Genomic DNA, 21236 nt, shown 5'->3' on the forward strand with positions numbered 1-21236 from the left:
TTCTGCTGTAGCTCCCCCATGGTGAAATCTGCACCCACCTTTTTAATCTTTTGAAAGGACTGGAAAACCTGGCTCTGCCAATTGGCTTGGGGTCCCGATAGAGGTGTATCATACTGAAGATGGTTAATGGACTGAGATAAGACCCCATTTCCACCCTGTGTGCATCTTGTTCCCTTCCTTGCCATCTGTGTTCATTTTAAATCAATTTTAGTGTTAATATTTATTATTTTAATGTTTTATCTTGTTGCTTTTACTTGGTTGCCTAGAGCTGCCTAGAGGCAAATCTAAGGTGAGAAGTATATAAATCTAAAAAGTAAATAAAATGTACATTATAATTTGGACAAAATTGCAATATGCTGTAGATGATAATTGTATACCATTGTGTTTCTTACAAAACTGTCTACATCCCAATTAGTCAAGCCATCAAATTTCAAAAAAGCATATTATTTACACTTGGAAAACTCAAATGACTGTTATTAATGTATAATGCAACATCCATCCTATATGACAGCACTTTACTGTCCAGCTTGGACTGGCTTCATTTATTTTTCTACTCTTTTCCTTTTTTCCCCCTCCTACCAAGAGAGATATGATGGAGAAATCACTGTTATTTGTCCTATTCACATATAATGCTGATAGAATGAACCTTTGTTGCACTAGCACATCTTAAAAAAAATCTAAATAAGTATATAGGGGATGAAAGGTGAACTCCCCAACTTTCCTGATACGTTCTCTATCCCTCCCCCTAAGTTTTTTTCTGATTGGGTAGAAAGGAAACAGGGCAATGGACAATGAGTATTCAAGATGGAAGGTTTGTAAAGTCTTGTCTTTTAGTTTTTCCTTCATTTTACTAACTAAAGTTTGTCACTATCTCATCTAGAATGGGTTCATGCAACATGCCAAGCCATCATTTGTTTAATAATGGTGCCCAGCAGCATAGAACAATTACCCCATCTTATCCTAACAATGGCCATATGAGATTAAAAGTGACAGAGAGAGAAGAAAGAACTGCCTTCCTACTAGCTGGTTGGTTTGATAGCTATATGGAAGAAAATTGTTGGCTGTTGGCTGAATGGATGGCAGCAGAAGAATGTCTGGGCTGGCACCTACCTGGATTTCTAGCAGCTTGGGCATATACCCAGAGAACGGGGGACAAGTGATGCCAGCTGGAGGCAGCTTGTGGATAAAGCCTGCATCTGTTCCCCCCTCCCTTGGGCTTGATGGCAGCTTGTGGAAGCACCCATCTCCTTACTTGTTGGACATTTTGGTGGGGATTTTGTGAAGGCTGCAGACTGTGTTGATGATTGTGCAGAAGTGGTTGGTGTAAAACCTAGGCCACCACTTTTTTTAATTGGCAACAGCAGCATCAGGAGCCTGGACATTGTAAGTTTATGATGAAGGACTTTCGTTTGCTGCAACAGTATGTACAGTAGCTCTGTCAGCCACCAGGATTTCTATCTTTGGCAGTTCTGTGATCAAGTAATCAACAAAGATGCAGGGGTATTGGTAGTGGGGGATAGGGAGGGGGATACCATTAGAGTACAAGGATATTCTGCTATGGAGGCCATTTTCCTTCTCTTTCTGTAGGCTCAATGAGGAGGAAGACAAGGCTGCTTGTTGTTTTGGAAGAAGAAGAGGCTCCTTGCATAACCTCTATCTGCTAGCTAGGTGCCTCTCCCTGATTACTTGTCCTATTAAATTCGGCTAAAGAGCTATACCTGGCAAGACCCCTTTTCTGCCATGCCCCACACCTTCTGGAACATTTCCCTCTCCCCCAAGGTCAAACTGGTTCTATCCTTATTAACTTTCACAAGTCCCTCAAGACTTGGCTATGTCATCAGGCCTAGGGGGTTCCAAGGAGTTATGAGTTGTTGAGGTGGCTGCACTGTTAACATTTGTTACTTTCCCCTTGCTTTTTAAATTATATTAATTTTAATGGTTGTTTTTATATTATAGTTTTTTAATTTCCTTATATTGCACCACCAAGAGTGACCCAGAGTCACATTTTGTGAGATGAATAACTATATGAATATATGAATGCATGCATGCATGCATTCTTGAACATATGAATGCATGCATGAATGCATTGGTGGCTAAACCACAACTAGCTGAATTCAATGTCTTGCTAAAATATAAGCTACGATTTATATATCACAACAGCTAGATACATACAGACAAAGCCAAATAAATTGTGGTTTAACACAGAATATGAGTCTTGTTAACACAGACAGGTTTATTCCAGTGGAATTGATCCAGGGATAATGAATATGGCTGTTCTTATCTGGTCTCTTGTGCAACTCCTTGACCCTCTACCTAAACTGTTTTGCCACTTGGCCTCCAAGTGTAGCTGGGAAGTATTTCCAAAATAAATATTCCTTGCATTAAACCTCTTAGCAGCAGGAGAGAAACAAACTGCTGACAGTTGAAATCAAAAAGTTTCCATAAAGGTCAGTAAACCCAATTAGCTTATGCTTTTACCCCCCCCCCTTTTTTTTTTCCACAGTACTTAAATCAATTTCTTCAGTATTTTCTATTTATATGGCTCAGATCCAAACCAGACAGTTCTGAAGGTCAAATAACTATCCACAGTGTGCGTGATTTAAGAACACCCAGTAAGCCCCCATTGACACCACAAAGAAATTTTTTATTGAAAGAGATGTCAACAACATCCTACTTGTTTATCTCAGTGTGCCACACAAGACTAAACCTCACAAGTCAACCAACAAAGCTTCTATTTCCCTCCACTTTATTTAGCAACACGAGGAGGTGGTTAATCTGACTTTCTCCCAAGAAGATCTCTTTCAAATCTATTACTGTTTCAAATGCTTCTCAGCCATGCTTGCTGGCTGAACAAAGCACCGTCTCTGGTTTAATGGAGCGTTCTATTTACTGGTAGCACTTGAAATTTCTGAACAGTGATATCAGAGTGAAATTTGGCATGCTAATTTATTTATTTATTTAAATTATTTATATACTGTAGGCTGCATTTTGAGCCAAAATCTTCTCAAGGCAGCAAACTATATTTAACATATTCACTTTTGGTAAACGTGTATAATACAAGGGCAGTTTCCAGCTTGATGCCCTATGCATACTTCTTTTGAAAGAAAAATATAGAATATACTACGTTACTGCATATCCTTTTTAAAAATTGAAATAGAATTAACATTGGCGACTCTTTGTAGTATATAATTGGACTGTTTCACAATTCAATATCAGCACAAATCCTCACATGAAAGAAAAAGAAAATATACTGTATAATAATTATATTATAATACCTGCCCTAAAGATTAAAACATTGCAATGATACTTGTAAAAGTTGTTTATATGTAATTTTATATGACTTTTTTTTTTTAAAAAAGTCTTAAAAATGTAACTTCCATATGTATTCTCTTTCAGGGTATGACAAAAATGGCAAAATTATTGTAGTTTTGACAACAAGCTAACACTCAAACTTTCTATAGTGGAGTCTTTCCTTTCACATTAATATATAGTTTTTAATGTAAATGATGGGGAGCATTCCAGGTGAACAATGGAGGTATCATTTGAACTTTTATTGTTTATGGCCATCAGATTTCCAGCAGTGATCGGCATTGGGTGACTTGTCAGTATATCTCCCTTTTGATTCAGATTCCAGATCAGTTAAACTATTTCACAAACTGATGTGAAATATAAATCCCAAAGTCTACAAAGGTTGTCTGGAATACTGGATCAAATAATGGTTGTGTTCACAGGCCACATCAAGATATAAGTTGCTTTTCATATCAAACAAGCCAGAGACGATCTTGTGGATAAGCAAAGTAATCATGATATTTTTGATCAATTCATGATTTATTTTTTGCTATTTTTTTTAAAAAAATGGATCTTTGCCTTGTACCTTTACTGACTTCTGATTCACTTTAATGTGGCTCATGAACAATAGAGATAAGCCAGAAACTCCAACACACGATACATTTATTTCCGCTCACTAATCTTGTTAAGCAAAACTTGCAGAGTTGTTTCTTACACTTAGCCATAGGTTGCTTCAACCATGACTTATTGAATAAATCACAGTGCTGAATTAATGTATGATACTAAGTCATCAATCCTGATTTATAAACCACAGCAATTAAATTCACACAACAAAACAAAACAAAGAGTATGAACCAAAGAGTATGAACCAAATAAACCAACAACAAATCATAGCTTCAGGTTGCTCTAAAATATTGGGCTAAGCCAAAACTACATTAACCACATTATCTGACCATTGTCTGGTGGGTTCATGACTGGACATATATCAACAAATACATAGTTGTCATGCTGGATGATAACTACTCTGAAATGATGTTTACTCCACAAGTATCATCTCTCCAGAATTTTGGGGGAAAATGTTATTCAGTTATGTGTTTGAGGTAAGTTGAAGGATGTTTTAAGTAACTGGATATGCCTAGAAATTGAACCTAGGATCTCTGCATGCAAAGACATTAAGTTAATTCTCAAATTTATGTATAATGTATAATATACATTTCAAGTATATTATATTAAGAGTTTATTGTTAATGGTAGATAGTAATTTCATATGGATGAAATAAGAATTATATATTTTGGTTTAAATTTAGTGCTTAGTAAAATAATTGGCATGATCAATATATCTTAAAGCTTCCCCTCTCAAGTTTGTTATTGATTGATTAATGAATGAATTAAAATATACTGATACTTTTATATATGGTTAAATATAGTTTTAGGCAATGCACAATGGTTTTAAATAATGAAGTGATATAGGACTTCTAGAGCTGTAGGCTAGCTTTGGAATTTTTTTAAAGAACATTCACGAAACATTAGTGACAAATTTCATACATGCTGTTGCCAAGAAAACTATATGATGTGTCCGTTAAGTCAACAGAAGTTGAATTTGACTTAAAGGAGACTATTTTATAGCAATAATAAACAGTCATTTAACTATTAACATAACATTTTAATAACATACTCTAGACTATCCATGTCTAGTATGTTGAACATGGGTAATCTAATATGTTGGATCATTATTTCAGAATTATTTTCTTACCTAACCAGGCACATATTATCATCTTTGGCGGACATCTCCTAAAGCCAAAAGATTTTGTTCAAGAATACATATATGGTTAGAGAAAATGACTAAAAAACACAAAGATTTTAAGCCAGAATTATTTTTGTTAGGTATAATTGTAGAAAATTATGAGAAGGAATGTACTGTATATACTTAATGTTACATGTGTTAACTACAGCAAGAATTATATTTGCTCAACATTGGAAAGATGAAGAATTACCAGCAGAGGAAGAGATAATTAAGAAAATTGGACAGATTGACACTGAAAATGAAAGAGAAAGAAGACTCAGAATATTTTAGAACAATGGGATACATTTTATCAATGGCTAGAAAAACGAGGTAGAGAGAAAGGAGTTTAACATGTATTAGTAAGCTAAATATTGAAACCCAGACAATATGTTGCTGATAAAATATTCAATATTAATAAAATATTGAAAAAAAAAGAAATATTTTCTTATCTAAACAGAATGAGCACATATGGGCAAAAGTTCAACAGGAGCAACTTCCGACTTCCTATTAACTTTTCCATTGAAAAAGTTTCCCATTGTGGGAAGTAGTCAGTGAATGTTGAAATCCTTCCTTCCTTCCCCTTCCTCTCTCCCTTTCCAGCAAGTATGTAAGTGGTTTCTGCCAGGTAGAGGAGGTGTCAGGATTATGGTGTGATGCCGAGGGACTAGTACTCCCATGGACTTGTGGGAATCTGTCAGGGAACATTGAAAATGAGAGTCACATGACCGTGGCTGATCATTGCAGTGTAGCAGCAGCACCTGTGCTAAAGCAACCACAACTTTCCCAAATTTTATTCCCTCAGGAGTTGTGAAGTATTCTGTAAGTTAGCCCATTTGAGATAGTTTGATTGAAAAAAAGGCCCTTTATATGGACCATTTCGCCCAGTTAAAGGTTACAGACAGAGGAGTTTAATTGTATATAAATTGGAACAGAATAAAATGGTTTGTATCATTTTAGCAACTTTTCTGGAGCAATGCAGTTCCACAATCTGCATATATCCACAGGGCTAAAATATTAATGGAGAAATCTTACTTCCTTTGAAATATATAAAGTGCGTCATCAAATTTCTTTTTTCAAGCCAGATTTCTAAACATAGTAATATAATATTTACTGAATTATTGCAACAAAGGGTTTAAAAGAAACAAAGAGAAAGTCAATTGTACTTTGGCATGATTAGCCTCATGTTGACACTGTCATCTTTTTAAATGTTACAGCACTGTTAGTGTTATAGACAGACAGAATGAATACATGAACAAACAAACATTTACATTTCTAAGAATTCTAAAAAGAAGGAAACAAAATGCCTTTGGAGAAGATATTACTCAGGCAAGGCTAGTTTTTAGTTCATTTTAGTTAATGCACAATGCAGAAGCTTCTGACCAATTAGTGAAAGAGTGGATGTATCTTGAAGGCATTCTGAAGTAGGTTACCCCAATCAAAGGATTTTGCTACATGAACAAATCCTTACTTGCATTAGTCATACAAATAATATCAATGGAGCTGCTTGCAGATTTGGGGAATAACTTGCATGATGTAAAGTTTTTGCTTTCTCTTTAATCTGTTCATCAGTTCCGCTATGGCCTCTGAATCGCTAGCCAATATTCCCTTCATTAGGGCTTGGGATAATTTAAATTTGTTTGTTTGTTTGTTTGTATGGCTGCTCGTCTCCAGTGACTCTGGGCAGCGTACAATAGTAAAATAAATTAAAACCAATTATAAACACAAGACAAACACGCATATATTAGCTGAGAAAAAGTATAATCCATAGATTTTAATATAATCAAGAAATGTGGCCCTTAAAACATTCTATTTTGCATAAATTGTCCATATTCAGATAGCATATTGTGTAGCTGCTACATTCAGGGAATATTGGGTCCAAATGTGTGTCTTCTATTCCCACCCACAAATAACCACATCCCTTTAACAAAAATCTGTTAAAAACAGTTGTATAATCTTTCTGGCCTTCCTAAGACTATGAGCTATGAATGCAATGGGACAACTCACTGTGGCCAACTCACTGCAGTCAATTCACCACAGGACAACTTGCTTCAGGACAATTCAACAATTCAATTTAAGTATTTAAAATAATTAAAAAATATATTTCAGTTTTTGTCATTCATCTTATCCCTCCTTCTGCATCCTTTCTTTAACGATTCTATTCCACCATTTCTTCAATATTAGTGTAACTCTTGTCCCATGCTGAGTTGGCCATGGCAAGTGGTCACGCGACAAGTTGGCTGCAGTTAGTAGGCCAAATGACACTGAATGGCCCATTCCTAAGTCAAACAGTCTATAAATGGGACAAAAACAATGGTGCTTATTACATATATGTCAGATAAGGATGGGAGATATCATTCAGGCAACACAAGCCACATAGCTTATAGTTAGTTGTGAGTGTCTTTAATAATGCCAACTGAATTTTCCTTCTTGTTCTCTGTGCCTCTTCAGTGCTGACACTGTCTTGTTTGCTAATGGACTTTCCCTCTTTACCAATAGGAAAACAAACCTAAGGCAAACCATAAATGGTTTTAGACTTTCCTGAGAAGTGAAGACAGAAGCAAGAGCAGACAACACAGAGAGCTTTGGGCAAATCAGGAGTGGTTTAGGAAGGGCACATAGGACAATAGGTATGAATGAGCAGACTAAGATCATTTCCCGGCTACTGGTTTACAAAGCATTCCACCACTTCTTGTGTCAGAAAAGACACTGTCACTATAAATTTGCCCAAATCATCAACTCCCTTCTCTCTCTATAGTGCTTGTTGATGCTTGGTGTTGAATTGTGTTGTCATTGCTGCTGAATGTGCTCAATGCACCTCATTCCTCACACCCTTCCCTCTGGGATTGTTACTCTTTTGTCAACAGCGGTGGCTGGCAAGAAACATGCTCAAAGGTGGGTGCTGTAACCAGTGATGGGATTCAGATATGTGAACAACCAGTTCTCTGTGTGGATGCCAATTCCAGAGGTCCATTCTGGGCCTGGGCAACAAAAAATTAGCTACCAGTTCTGCCAAACTGGTGTGAACTGGCTGAATCCCACCACTGGCTGTAACAACAGAGAGGAAATCTTTTTTCATTTGTACCAGCTCACACTTCTGCACAGATCAGTGTCCCTTACCTTATTTCTTGTTTTTAGAGACTCGGGGTATTTAGATGGGACTAAAAGACTTGAACCCTGGGCTGGAAGGTTTGATTGCACTTTTGAAGGAGAGAACACATTCTGGGCTGTTTGGAAATATTTCTCTCTTTCTGGGTTCCACAATTCTACAGTTTGTTGCTTTGAGTTGCCGTTTGGTGCTGTGTTTGTGGGTGATAGGATGGGAAAGAGGAGGAAGAAAAGTAGGCTGAGAGAAGCTCTGAGGTTTATATAAAGCTTATTTAGCAGGGATATTTAAAAAGAAAACAAAGCAGGGAATTTTATTTGAGTGCCAGAAGAGAAATGTCTGCAGATGTCAGTCTGTGAGGAGAAAAGGGGGCAGTGCCATTCTCATGAATATGCCCACACTTATAGCAACAGCCAGAAACAGGACAGTTGATCTAACTGTCCTAAAAAAGTAGGACAGTTTGTGCAAAGTAGCACAAATTTTACATACTGTGTTGTATGCCAGAACCTGCCAACCCTTCCAAGTTCCATGTAAAAAAACCTACTTTTAACTTGAAACATAAAGGGATAAAGTAGAAGCCTATGAAATCCTGGACTGGATAAAGCCAGCATTTTGCAAATAGCAGAGCAATTAGGTTAGATTGGTGCCGATTTAACTGCAAGATGGGGTAAGATTGATTATGTGCCATCAAGATGTTTCTGATTAGTCATAACCACGTAGATAGATTTTCTCCATGACATTCTGTCCCTAACCAGATCTTTCAGGTCTCCCAATGGTGCATTCACTGAGTTCAGCCACTTTGTTACTGGTTGTCTTCATCTTTCCTTCCCAGCATTAGAACTTTTTCCAGAGGGAGGGGGTAAGGGCTAAAATGAATTATACCCTTCTCATATAGTTCAAATTGCATATAGTGTTCTGCTTCGCAACTGCATGGATCATAGCATGCCATGCTACCCTGTCCTCCACTTTCTCCTGGGGTTTGCCCAAGTTCATGTTTACTGCATCAATGACACTATCTAACTATCTCATCCTCTGCCATCCCTTTCTCCTTTGCCTTCAGTCTTTCCCAACCTCAGGATCATATTAAAGGTTAGAGCTTCCCATATCTGTGATGAAAATATACTAATATCTACTAAATGGGAGCAAAAATATACCAATATCTACTAAATGGGAGCAAAGATAACTCTTTCCTGTTGTCTAGTGCTCCTTTGGATTTTTGTAATCTAGTTTTAGTGGCCCTACAAAAGGGCCCTTAGAAGCTGGCAAAATGGCAGCAAAGTCACCCATATATAAATTATGAAATGCATGTGTTATTCTGTGGAGAAAATGTGTTATATATTTATTTAAGTCAAAACTGCACACAGTGTGTGATTTACATAATTAAGTCCTTTGTAAGCACTGCTGAATAGCATTTACCGATTGTTGCAAATGGTTCATTTTGTGCTTTTCTGTTTGCTTCCCAAGGCTCTTACTGGACATGTTGCTACTTGAAATGTATTTCTCACAAAAAACTACAATTTGTTTGGTTCCCTTGCAATAATCTCAAGGATTCTAATGCCCTGGGTCATGTCCTATACTATTAGCAAGAGTTTCAGTCCATGTTTTTACTTGTATGTCTTGTCGAAATTACACCGGGCCCAGGATGTACCGTTATTGAGAATATTCAGACACAAATTCATCCTGATATGAGTTACTGTCACTTCCAATCCTGAACATCTGTCCCATGTTCCTTGCACTGTGCTCTCTTAGGTTCATCCGGTTTTTCTGGAATAATCTAGAACTGGCAAAAGACCTGTCTTTAGAAAATGCACAAACAAGGCATAAAGACAACAAATCTGTCTCTTACTTGTTTCATCTCGTCTTTTAACTTTGATGTCTAATAGTATGAACATTCAAAACAGTCAGCCTTGCTGCTCTTTGAGCTTCTCAAATCTACCATTCTCGTTCCATCTGGACTGCTTATTACTAAGAGATTTCTTTGTTTGAGGCTGATTTACCTAACCAAACATTGCTACAGGATTGGTCCAGTTACAGAAGGAAACTAGGATTCCTAGTTTGACTCAGAAATCTGGCTCAGCCCTATATGTATCTTAGGAACTTTTCCACTGCTTAGAATTGAAATGCAATCTACTGATCCTTGAGTCAGAAGAATACTAATATGGTCTACATTATCAGTTAATCTTGCCTGTCTTACCACTGTTAATTCCTATCTGTTATCTAGTTTCTGAATATGTAGTGGTGCTTTATAACCAGTGGGCTTGAGGTTTAATAGCATATTCAGGAGTACAGAAGATAGAATTTATCCCTTTAATGAATATATCCACAGTTACTGATAAAAATGCAAAATGAAACTAGGAACACTCTATCTCAGTATTTGAAGGAGTTATTATTAAGCTGCTCTAGATGATAAAACTCAAGGTGAAGTATGACAGTCTTCTAATATGAGTAAAGCAACAAATATCTCCAGTCAGCAGTAGCAAAGCAAGGATTTGGCTCTGTCCCTACATGCACTTAACCACAACACAAACATGCCCTGAAAATACCAATTTTCCATCTTGCCTTTATTTTGTCTCCAGTCTATGAAGCAAAGTAATCTTTAATCATATTAACCTGCTCTGATATCAAAGTATTCTAGTATTTTCCTATTATTCTGACCCTGTCTAAAAATAAATGAATAAAATAAATTATGAATTGCCACCAGTTTATTTGGAGGTAGAGTCAGATGACCAGTGATGGGTCTCATTAGAATGTGTTGGAAGTGAGGGAAATTTAGGCACATTACCCTCCACTCCGATTAGTAGCTCATTTCCATGCAGTACTTTCTCTCCCAGTTTTTGCCTTTTCCATTAGCCCATTGTTTCCTGAGTTCCTATCATACCTGCCATCTCCTGTTCTCTCTTTTTTCACAGCAGTTTTTCTCCAACAAAACAGAGAAGAAAAAAGATGTCCACTAATGCAAATGGGGAAGAGAAAACATTCTGAAATGTATTTTCATGGAAGCTGTCCCAGTCCCACTTTTGCCTCTTGCAGTGCTTTTAAAAAAGGAGAAATGTTTGTTGCTTATTTATTGGTGTCTCTGTGTATACCAGTTTTAAACGCTTTGCCTCCCCTGCCCCCTACTCTCAGTAAGAGAGTGGTTGCCCAGCAGCTTGTCAGTTTCAATTCCCTGGTTCTATAGGATCCAGTTAGTTGTATAATGGGGATAGAATCTGCCTTCCTCCTCACTGGGGCTTCCCTTTATTTCCTTATTGCAAAATTCTTTAAAAGGAAAGGTGCCCAAATGAGAGGACCCACCCATCTAAAGAAACCAAATGCAATCCTGACTTCAAACTATTCCCATTCCTGTTGCAGTGTCCTGCTTCCAACTCTGTTATTCTGTTGATAAAGTGGCATATCCACAGCTTATTGGGTAGAGATAGTAAAGATAGTATAGGACTTGGCAGAAGACACAGCAAATGTTCATTATGTGAAGACTTAGCTCCCCGGAAAAGACTTTAATGCTGGGAAAAGTAGAAGGAAAGCAAAGAAGAGGCTGGCCAGCAGCAAGGAGGATGGACTCAGTAACAGGGGAAGTGAGACGCAGTTCGAAGACCTGAAAGACCAGGCCAGGGACAGCTTGTCATGGATAAAATCTATCTATGCAGTCACTAGTCAAAAATGACTTGATGGTACACGAGTAATAATTGCTTTGAGTGAACTTGATGATACAGTATGTAAAGAGCACAATGTACAAAGGTCCTTTTTCAGGATTCCTTGTCTTAAGCATCCATCTCTTCCCTACATGTATCCTCTGACAAATGGAGCATTGCCACATGAATGGCATGATAGAAATGGTTGGTCATAAAGAGTGGGAGACAAAATATTTTTGGTCTACATCAAAATACACTTTGAAAAGCACATCCTTTCAAAAAAGGCATGCACTTTGAAACACAATTCATCCGAAAGCATCCTTTTAAAAACATTTAGGGAAAAAAAATGAACCAAGAGTTGCTTTGCAGAATCATGAGACATAATGATATCCAAAAGATATTCATGTCCGGAGCCTTTATGTTAGTCTGGGAAGGGCAGGTCACACATCACTTTGCAACAAAAACCCTCTCTCATAATCTAATCACAAAAATGTGCTTTGTGATTAGAGAATCCACGCAGCTCTTTGGCTGCCGACTTTTGGAGGGCTGGAAAAGGAGATGAGTGCTTTCAGCTGAAGCTCACAAGGGAAAGAGGAAGAGAATAAGGCCTTATGAGATAGAATTATTATACAGCCAACAAAATGCACGGCAGTCTTTTGTTTCTTGACTGGAAAGCCCATTGTGGCACATAGACCTGCATGTCCATTGCTGTGTATTTCTGTGCTCAGTTATAGAATTATAGACTTGGCTCAGATAGCAGCTATTCTGGTCATGAAAAAGAACACATGTAGCCTCTTGATACTAAATTTATCCCATTTTATGTTGTTAAATTCAGCTGCAGAATCTAAATTTAAGCTCAGCGCTAAAAAAATGGAATCTTCCCCCCCCCCCTTAACTGAAGGAAACCTCTATGACTAGATTTCTTTGTCCTATTAAACTTTAAACCATGGATTGTTTACTTATGGACTCCATTTCCACAGCATATTTTTAAGCATGTTAACCCCTCCCCCCGAAATACTGGATTTACATGATATGTTAAGCAAAAGAACAAAACAGATTATATGCAGAACTCATAATATTTGGATCTACCTTATATACATCTTCCATTAAATTTGAAATACAGTTAAATGTAGACTAAGTGAGGACAGCCATATCAGGCAGGAGGAGAAAGCCTGGTGTCTTCAAGAGGTTTTGAACTACAGTTCTTCTCATAATCTCTGATAATCAGCCATGTTAAATTGATACTTATAGATGCGTGGTTTAAAATATCTGGAAGTTGCTTATCCTTGATGTAAAAACTGAAAATGACGTGGCTGCCATTGAAAACAAGAATTCTATGTCCTTTCCCTTTTCTTAGCCACAAACAGTAAAGCACACAATGACTTGCATGATAATCAGAGCAGGTTAGTACCCATCACCTGTCCCTATTCTTCCCTGATTGCTTGTATTGGCTTCCCCTGAAAAAACTCCAGGTCTCTGATGATGTTACCTAATATTTGATATTGAAACATCTGCAAGAAAACAACCAAGCTCAGAGAGCACCAAGGACCCACATTCCAGATCTCTGCATGTTGTTGGATTAAGATCCCTCAGGCAGAGATTCTAATGTGGTTTGCGTTAAAATCTCATTCTGCTTTGCTTATTTGGAGCCTTTCCCGGTAAGTCCATATTTTAGAGACTGCACTGAAAATGTTTTAAGTATATTTTGCAAAGAGATGCCATTCCTTTGTTTTTAACTGCATTCCCTGGATCTTTAGAGAATGAATCTGAAATGTGCAAGAAATACTGGAGAACACAGGCATATGTTATGTACATTACATATGAAAATCATGCTCTTGCTATCACTGGTGTGGTTCCTATTAATATATTAGTATTGTTGGTATCTGTTTACACTGTTGGTGTTTATTGGGATGCATGTTCCTTTGTTCTCCAGTAATTCTTTGGCTTTTTCTATGTATTGTGTTTTCTCCATGATAACTGTGATTTGGCCTTTGGTGGAAAGATAACCTGTGCCATAAACTAAACTTAAAGAACTTCTAGTTTGCCATTCTAGAGTGCTCTGTAATTTGATATAATATCTCGCTTTCTATCTATAACTTTATACTATTCCGCCTACTAACTACCCCTACTCCCATCTAATGTTTCTTCTTCTCCTTTTAGACTTGTTATATATATATATTCTGTTTTAATATATCTTCTAGTTTTTCATATTTTTTAAGACAACGATGTATCTTCTATGTTTCTTAACTGACTATACTCCACTGTCTCCATATGCTGGTCTAGGACTATAATAAAGATTTGATTTGAAGATAGAACGTTAGTCTTGTAGGTTATTGAATCCATGGTATGTTTGTTTTGGACTATGTCTTCAGCAACAGTACCAACAGCTCCGATGACATGAATAAATAATATTTACAGATCCTAGACATTAATATTAGCTTATGTGAGAAAGTTTAATCATGCATGCATACCTGATATAAAAACCATGAATGATGTTACTGAAAAGTAAGAAATAAGATGTTCAGAATGAATAGGTATCCCATTCTTAGAGGACTAATTTAGCTGGCATTTGGGATTCAGAAACTTTCTGAGACATGAAAGCTACGATTTGCTAAGTCAAGATATCGTTTGTTTCATTTTGACTTAGTGTGTTGCCTGAACTCACACAATTATGGCTTATTGAGTAACTATGGCTCAGATTTGACTTAGAACAGTGATGGCAAATCTTTTTAGAGACTGAGTGCCCAAACTGCAACCCCAAACCCACTTATGCATCGTCGAGTGCCGGGTGGGTGTGGCCCATTGTGTCGGCGTGGCTACGGTGGTAACGGCAGACTGGGTGGGACTAAAAAGTTCAATCAATCAATTCCAACTTTGCAAGATCTTTTTTTTCCCGCGAGAAGTTGAAATTGATTGATTGAACCTTTTTTTTTTTTTTTTTTTTTTGCACACAGCGGTGGAGGCCTAAAGCGAAAAGGTTTTATGAAACCCAGCTGAAGGCCTAGGACTGGGGCGATGGTGCGCGTGCCCACAGAAAGAGCTCTGAGTGCCGCCTCTGGCACCCGTGCCATAGGTTCGCCACCACTGACTTAGAACAATGCATGAAGCTAGTCCTTTTTTGTTATTTTGCATTCAGTTGTCTCTCCCCTTATAGGAATATGTCAGTAGGAGGAAGATTTCTATTGAGGGATCTCTCTAAGCAGATTGGAGCCCCATATCTCCCCTTTCCTCTTATAAATGCATTGAAACAGCCTATGCTTCATGACATGCAAGTTTTTCTTTTACTCATATGATTGAAAGAATGGCATTATGTGGGAAGATGGGAGGTCCATCCTGCTGTGGAATTCATGAGTTAGAGTCCAATGGAATTCAGAAACCAACCCATACATTTTGGTATGTGCTAGCCTAAGCAGAATTTCTGGCAATATACTTTCTTTTATATTTCAACAAATCAAACACAAGAGAAAGAGTGAGAGAATTAATGTGATTACTGATAGGGGCGAAAAAAAGAAGCATGTGATCATCACATTTGTTATGCGATAGATCATAATCCTATAAATCCCAAATCAGGCATTTGCTGTGTTATTGCTTAGCACTTCAATTATCTTCCATCTATTCAATGGATTTAGCCATTGTAATTGTTCAAAAGAGTTCTTCTGTTAAAATACCACAGTATGCTCAGCTTTGTTGGCCATTTTTCCTTCGTATATTTATTCTTCTACTCCTATGTGGTCCAGGGAATTTTTTTAAAAAAGAATTGTTACATGAGTTGCTGTTGACCAGGGGCAATTTTTGTACTAATAATCTAAGATTTAGTCAGCTGCATAAATGATAGTACAAAAATACACACACCCTACTACAGAAGATTCAATCATAATGGCTAGCAAAATCTTGTTCAATGTTTGAGATTGAAATAATGTATTTTTTTTTTACCTGTCCTTAATGCTTTTACATTGGTGGATTTTCTACTAGTGATAAGGAAACAAAGGCATGTCAACACCACCAGTTTCCATTTTCTAATCCCTCACAATTTTAAGCTGATTTGTGATTGTCTTCATGTGTACTGACCTTGAAATTCTGAAAACAGGTGAAATACCATGAGACAATCAGTACAGGTAGTCCTCAATTTACAACAATTTGTTGAGTGGTCGAAGTTATGACGGCACTGAAAAAAGTCATTTATGACCATTTTTCATGCTTATGATCATTGCAGCATCTCCATGGTCATGTGATCAAAATTCAGATGCTTGGCAACTGACTCCTATTTATGACGGTCGCAGTGTCCTGTGGTCAAGAGATCCTCTTTTGCAACCTTCTGACAAGCAAAGTCAATGGGGAAGCCAGATTCACTTAACAATCGTGTTACTAACTTAACAACTGCAGTTATTCACTTAACAACTGTGACAAGAAAGGTTGTAAAATGGGGCAAAGCTCATTTAACAAATGTCACAGCAATAGGAATTTGGGGCTCCATTGTGATTCTAAGTTGAGGACTACATATAATCCTTCCAGTAAAGAGTGCAAAGAAAACATTCAATCAAAACCTGTCCCAAGTTATCAGTTGCTGTAAAGTACCATCCCAAATCCCTCACTTTCACTTTGCACATTTGTTTATTTATTCACTTATGCATACTACCTTTCCATTAATAATTTTGGTACATTTAATGTGAATTTATCTTACCTATTTTTTTTAAAAAAACCATCTTGAGGGTTACTATGAGAGAAAGCTTCTTGTCTGCAAGGCCATCATTATTCCTGTATGCGAAAGTACTTTTAAGTAGCGAGGGTGAATTTTTAGTATTTAGACAATCTTACATCTCTCTCTCCCCCCCCCCAAAGCAGTGGTGGGATTCAGATATGTGAATAACTGGTTCTCTGTATGGATGCCACTTCCGGAGGTCTGTTCTGGGCCCGGGCAATAAAAATTAGCTACCGGTTCTGCTGAAGCGGTACAAACCGGCTGAATCCCACCACTGCCCCAAAGTATAATCATGTTGCATATTGCTGCTGGGGCTAGAGAGGGAAAATGTTCTAAGAATGCTAACTAGAAGCTGGAAGCCGAAATTATATGGGATGGAGAGAAAATATGGCTGCTTCAGCCTTAGTTCAAGGACAAGACTTTGTCAATGGAAAAAGAAATTCTACTGACCTTCAACAATTCAGAGAGAAAACCAACTTTGCTCTGGCTTCAAATAAACTAGTTCAGAGACAGAAGTTGGATAGATTCAGTACCTCATGCCAGCCAATGGCATGAGTTTAACTAGAACTGATGGTCCTGAACAAATTTTCCAGGAAACAATTTGAATTAACATCAAGATCCAAACAACAGTGATAGCAATTTATATTAACATCAAGTTTCAAATAATAATCTACTTGATAACCATTGTCACAAGCCTCTGGAGGAATTTGGCAAAGAACGCAGAGTTCAAAAATCGCTAAACTCAAATTCAGTGAAGGAAGCACTGCCATAGTCACCTTCTTCCCTAGTAGTAAACCTTTATCTAATTTCATTCTTGAAACTTAATTGAGGAATATGAATACTGAAAGCCTCAGAGTTGGAAAGGTGGCAAATTCAGAACTATTTCCTTGCAGGGAAAATTTCTTTGAGAATAAAATATCCAGTAATGAGTGAGATCTTGATTTCAAGTAGTCTCACTGATTAGTTACAAACAGCAGTTAAGATTGTGCAGAAAGCTCTGTTGACAAAAGCATGCAATTCTTCAATCTCTAGCAGTTGTTGAAAGTGTTTAATATCAAACCAGTTTATTATCCCTTGGCTGCTCAACTTCTGCCTTTTTGATTTTTCTATGCCTCAGTGCTGCCTCTTGACCTTCTGAAACCTGACCCTGTAATTGCCATATTTCTGTTCTTTCTTATTGAATTGAATTCTGAATTCTTTGATCAATACTTCTGGATGATCCCCTGTGTTCATGATAAACTGTACTGTGTGCCTTCCACTCTGAACTCCATTAAGAGCAGGGTGGACTAATTCAGGTATTTTCCTGAACCTGATTAATGGTAGGTTAGCCTTGAATCCACACCCGTGGGTCTTGCTTGCCCCTGCCCCTTCCATTCCTCAACCTCTTTGAACATTCTGAAGTGAAATAGAAATATTCTCTATGAGAAGTGTACAAAACCACAAGAAGGTTGGAGTTTTCCTTTTGAACCAATTTTATTTCAGCTGTCTTCTTCAATGCAAGAAGACCTGAGTAAATCCTGGGCAGGTCAGCTAAACCAACCTAAGAAATGAATCTAGCATCCATTTCAAGCTTCTACTACTTCGGGAGAAGATTTGGGAACATATTTATTTTGTCATCTGAGTCGCATCACGTCTAGGCAGTTGCTGAGAGCAACTTGAAAAAGATCTAAAACTCGCCCATTAAACTCATAAGAATCATGTCATGATGGAGGTACTGGGGATGGATAGTTGCTTAAGACAGTACTCCCCAAACTTTTGGGCACCAGCTGCCGATTTCATGGAAGACAATTTTTCCACAGACTGGGGGTGGGAGGAGGAGTGCACAACCTAGATCCCTTGCATGCACACTTTACAATAGGGTTTGCGCTCCTACAAGAATCTAATGCCTGGTGATCTGAGGAGGAGCTAGGAGGTGATGCTAGCACTGGGGAGCAGTTGTAAATAGAGATGAAGTTTTGCTTGCTTGCCTGTTGCTCACCTCCAGCTGTGTGGCCTGGTTCTTAACAGGCCACGATCCAGTACCGGTCTGTGGCCCGGAGATTGGGGGTACCTGTCTTAGGACACTGATCTTCCTGAAACCGTTCTGGACCACATTGCTTTTAAGGTGGGTTTATAACTTGGAAATGCATTTTTTTTTTAATCACAAGAAGCTTTAGTGATCTTGGTTGTATTTACCAGCAGCAATCTTTTAACTGCAGTAGTTCCTCTGCATGAATGCCTCCTCAGCATGAGTCATATAGCTACAGTGACTCATAAGAATCTCCTTGATGGTTTACTATAACCCAGTATATGCAGTGCTGCTCTGGTATATGACTTGGGAATTTCAATTAGTGAAGAATTTAGTCATCATACAATATAGGTAGTCCACAGCTTGCAGCCTTAATTGAATCCAAACTTAGGGTTATGAACATGCCAGTCATTAAGGATCATCATGTAATCAAGCCAATTATATGTAATTTTGTTACGGTGGTTGTTAAGCACATATTGTGGTTGTAAAAGCAACATTGCAGTCATAAAGCACATACTAAGGTCATTAAGTGAACACATTGTTCGCAATAGATTTTTTCCCCCCAGAAACCAGAAGTAAGCATCAGTTTCTGGCAAAACTCTCCCAAACACATAAACCATGGTCACATGACCATGGGGTGCTGCAATGGCTGTAAATGTGGCTGGTTGCCAAGTGCTCAAAATGTAATCACATGACCACGGGGCGGGGTGTGTTGTGAGATCTGGACATTCATATCACTTATCTGAACTGATCAGCTCCAGTTTTCTGTTTCCTTTGGGTCTGAATTTAAGGGCTGGATGCCCTTTAAAGTCCCTAATGGCTCATGATGAATTTTATTTATTTAAATTTATATGGTTATCTATCTCAACATCATGAGTCTGAGGGAATAACAAAAGTTCAACCAAAACAGCATAACAACAACAACACAGCAAATACAGATTCAGCAATTGAGACAAAGCCACAGACAAGCATCAGCATAACCATCTCATGGTCTCTGCCACTTGTTATGACTCCCAATGCCTGGTAATAGTTCTGAGAGAGAGCGTCTGTATCCACATCAGCCTGCTCATGTGTCCAATGTTGAGTCAGTCTTTCCAGATTGTAGCCTGGACAAGCACATTTCTCATTGATAGCCTGCTATGTCAGTAGGGGAGCCCAATTTTCTAAAGAGGTGTGCCTGAGTGCTCCTTCACAAATATTTGGAGACAAACTTAAGCCATGGTTATTAACCCAGGCATTTAAAGCTGTACGCAATGCCTCACTTTGTTATTGTAGATTAATAATGGTGTTTCTTTATGGTGCTCAAATTTTATTACACAAAAATTTGTATATGCCATATGGTTAGAACGTATAGATCCATCCAAATAAAGTTGGTAGCAGAAGTGGCATGTAATTTTAATCAACTTTTCTGGAAATTAATGTGTCCGTGTCCGTGTGTATGTGTGTGTAAGTGTGTGTACACACATACACATACATACATACATATACCTTCACATTTTTTTCTTTAAAACACATTTTTTTTCTACAGAAATTTTAATCTGAGAAATAGTTGGAATTTGAGTGGATAACAATAACAAAGTGAGTCATTGCGTACAGCTTTAAATGCCTGGGTTAATAACCTTGGCTTAAGTTTGTCTCCAAATATTTGTGAAGTAGCACTCAGGCACACCTCTTTAGAAAATTGGGCTCCCCTACAGACATAGCAGGCTATCAGTGAGAAATGTGCTTGTCCAGGCTACGATCTGGAAAGACTGACTCAACATTGGACACATGAGCAGGCTGAATTACATATCTGTAATGCATACAGACAGTGTTTCTCAACCTGGGCAACATTAAGAGGTGTAGATTTTAGCTCCCAGAATTCCCCAGCCAAAATGCCAATTTGAATATGATTCCTCTGAAAATAGGATTAATGTAGCAAAGGAGGGAGTGATCTTCCTCAAAACAAAACCCAGAAAATAGAGTGTGGACATGTGTAGATGCAGCAGTAGGAACAGTGGAAAAGTATATGGGCAATTCTGTCTGAGAAAAGATTTTCAGACTCTTTTAGGAGACTAACTGAACCAACTTCTCTTTTGGCAGTGAGCCAAAAGCTTAAATTAGATCTTCTAAAAACAGATATTGATATGTCCTGAGCCTGCTGAAGCTTTCAGCAGGCTCAGAAATGTTGCAAAGGGTCCCGGGCAAACCACAAGGCTGCCCGGGACCAGACTGGCTGTCTCCAGCCTTGCACGCATGTGCAAGGCGCGAAAACAGCCTAGTTTTCATTGGCTGACGTTGTCCGGAACATGGACACTATAAAAGGCCTGTGCGCCATTTTTTCTGTTGCTAAGTGTGTGGAGTGATCAATAAAGAAGCTATGTTGTTACACAAGTCGTCTCCTCGTAATGCTTTGGGCCCGCAAATTTAACAGTGGCGACGAAGATGGGATCGCTATAAGCTACATTTAACAAGGGAAGAAGAGAGGACTCACTAAGAAAGTCCTGGGAAGTTCGGCATCCAGCATCGTGACTCTGCCAGTACAGTATCGCTGGAAGTGAGCTCAGCAAGGGACCCCATCCCAAATAACAGGCTTGCAGCGAAGGCGTTAACGAGGGTGCAGAAGGCTATGATGTCTAAAATAGGCCGCTTGTCAGATTTTGATACTGCCCACCCAGAACGCTGGAATTCGTATGTGGCGCGGGTGGAGAATTACTTCAGGGTTAATCAGATAAGAGAAGACGGCCT

The 21236-nt window shown here is 38.1% G+C and overlaps 1 protein-coding gene across 2 annotated transcripts in view; it reads left to right on the top strand.

Moving 5' to 3' along the window:
• The window catches only part of HMCN1 (hemicentin 1), a 433480-nt gene that overhangs the window by 69912 nt on the left and 342332 nt on the right, over positions 1 to 21236 (top strand). The window lies entirely within an intron of this gene.

This window comes from Crotalus tigris, unplaced genomic scaffold, assembly GCF_016545835.1.
Source record: "Crotalus tigris isolate CLP2741 ecotype Arizona unplaced genomic scaffold, ASM1654583v1 scf7180000018938.1368258, whole genome shotgun sequence".
Lineage (NCBI taxonomy): Eukaryota > Metazoa > Chordata > Lepidosauria > Squamata > Viperidae > Crotalus > Crotalus tigris.